Genomic DNA, 3,010 nt, shown 5'->3' on the forward strand with positions numbered 1-3,010 from the left:
TATCTATTTTGGAATATAAACTGTACATTTTGAAAGCTGTATATAAACTGTAACTCTGTAAAGATTTGTACACTAACTGCATATATATAAATCTGTGTATAAGCTAAACATATAGATTCAACTTGTGGAATACGATATATATCTACAGTTTATATACAGTTTTACAGATGTACAGTTTATATATAGTTTTACAGATGTACAGTTTACATACAGTTTTACAGATGTACAGTTTATATACAGCTTTACAGTTTGTTAAGTTCAATTCATGTAGTTTGTCTAGTATCTTAGACACACTGCTGGTGTTGTGATGTCTGTTACTCACATACCTTGACGTCCGTCTCTGTACTTTGACTAGTGATTTTATATTTTCGTTTGTAAAGGGGTCCTATACAGTACAACAGTATTCCAACTTTGGTCTTATAAATGTTTGGTACGCTCTTTCTTTGAATGTTTGTGATTGTACTTTAATGTTTCTTCTGATGAAGATTTATTATTAGCTTTAGCGGCGGTTGTTGGATGTGGGTGTTCCATTTTTAGATCTGTTGAGATGGTAATACCTAAGTATTTAGCATATTTTACCGATTCTAAAATATGTCTATACATGTTATAATAAAAGTGGATGGGATTATTTTTTGTTGAAATGTTTATGACTGTCACACATGTCTAGATGGAAAGACATAAGCTTTTATTATGTGTCAGACCACCAATTAAAGATCCCTATCTGTTCAATCAAATTTTGCAATTTTCACACCTTTCTAAATATTTTACCTTAAGTTTAACTTAAGAAAAAAAAAGTTTAACTTCTTAGAAACCAGGTTCATCCTGAATTGTACATGTATCAGATTTCATCATGCCAATTTCCAACATACCTTAAAAGCCTTCTAAGAAAAAACTGACCTTCAAAGAGAGGTACTCCAAAAATAATCCCTGGTTTTCTGAAAATCTTAAATTAGTATACCATAGAGCGCATTAATCCATAATTTTTAATGCAAACTAATAGACAAGTAAATTTTGACTCAAAATGGTCTAGATATATTTCTCTTTCATCAAAAGTTTCATTTCTGCATTTGTTGGTTAGTTTAAGTAAACAAGGACATCAAAAGCACTATTTTGTGTCAGAGTAGGGCTACTTTTACGTTCTAAATTGGAGGGAGTAATTGGTGGTCTGATACCATTAGCAAAATCCATGATTATAAGATCTTGTCATTCTTTTGTGATAATTCATGTATCAGTGAGATAACTTCGAATTCAAATCAGATGATCGTTTTGCTCTAAATCCATGTTGTAATTCATATAAAGTGTTGGTTGTTTCTAAAGAATCCATCATGCTGCTTGCAAAGATATATTCAAGTAATTTGCGAGCTATGCATGTTTAGGATATAGCCCTATAGTTTACTGTGTGACGTTTGCGTGCATGGTTCCAGTCAGATGGTACTTTGCCTGTTTGTAGTGATCTTGTAAATTAGTGAGAATATCTGTACATATTTCAATGTTTTGTTTTAGTACTTTGCCTGCGATGGTGTCAGGATCGGTAGCTTTATTAAGGTTTATGATTTTGATTAGTTTATAAACATCATCCTTAGATATTTTAACGGGCTCCACTATGGAGTATTCACTAGGACCTTTGTCTGGGATGTTATTGTTTGCTTCCGATGTAAAAGCAGACTGAAATTGTTTGTTTATTATTTTTGTTTTCTCAGATGGACTTGAGTAGTGTACCTTCACTTAGGTGTTTTTGTTTTTTTACTGGATTTTAATTAAGAAATAGAGTTTTTAGGTGCATTTTTGAAGCATTGTTGATCTGGCTCAATTATTTCAATATTTTCTATGTATTGCCAGTACGAGTTTCTCATTTCTTTCTGGAGCTTGGATTCGATTTCTTGGTACAAAAATGTATTGTTTTTTTTAAACTTGGGATTTTCTTTTTCTTTTTATATAGTTTGTTTTTTTCTTATTGATGAGCTTTTTTATTTGGTTATTATTTTATCCAAGGTAGTGTCGATTTCTTCCCAATGCTTTTTGTTGGAATCTGCTTGGTAATAGAATTTTAGATGTTGGTGTTCACGTGTTCCAAAGTTCATCGAGATTTAATTTATATTGATCTTGTTTTAGTTGTTTGTACGTTTCAGTTATGTATTTTTCTATGTGCTCCCAATTTGCCTTTTTGTAGTTTAGTACTTTATGAGCCTGCATGTTGTTTATTTTTCGGCAGAGTCAAGTTTATTTAACTGTAAACAAAGTTATAATCACTTGCTCCAATTGGTGGTAATTAATGTATGACCTGTGTTAGATTGTTGTCATTTAGTATATCGAGGAGTTGCTGGTGTAGTGATGCATCAGGTTTACAACGTTTGACTGCTGGTGTGTTCCAGTCTATGTGGTCAAGGTTGAAGTAGCCACTTATCCAAATATTTGAGTTTCAACGGTTTTCTTGCGTAGAACTCTATTGAGTGAGATACTAACTTGTTCTAGGGATTCTCCCTTATTTGATGGTGGTCGATAGTAAGTGTATATGTAAAGGGATTTGTTACCTTCAAGTAATATTTTTGCCCACATATTTTCACAATTTGAACCGAGGTCTTGATCGGTACCTGCAAGGATCTGTATAGTAAGACTTACTATACAAATCCTTGGTACCTGTATTTGTGATTTGTGTGGATGTAATCTGGTTTGAGATAATTAGTAACACTCCCCTTTCATGAGCTGGAATGTATTCGTATGGAGAAGTGCCATTTGAGAGCCATATTTTCAGTACCCGATGATTCAGTATACTGGGTTTGCAAGCAAGAGTCAATGATGAGTTCAACAGAACTTCAGGTTTTTTGTTCTTTTTTGACGGAAATACTAGCATCTTCCATCAAATATATTTAAAGCAAACGCAAGAAAGTAGTAACTGATAAGAAAAACTTTTAAAAGAAAATATACAGTATTGTATGCATTCCGAAAATATTTAATAAAAATTCCGGGATAAGTTCATGCCTTTTCCGATACGTTACAGTTGTTACTTTTT

The sequence above is a fragment of the Mytilus galloprovincialis genome, chromosome 8, assembly GCF_965363235.1.
Source record: "Mytilus galloprovincialis chromosome 8, xbMytGall1.hap1.1, whole genome shotgun sequence".
NCBI lineage: Eukaryota > Metazoa > Mollusca > Bivalvia > Mytilida > Mytilidae > Mytilus > Mytilus galloprovincialis.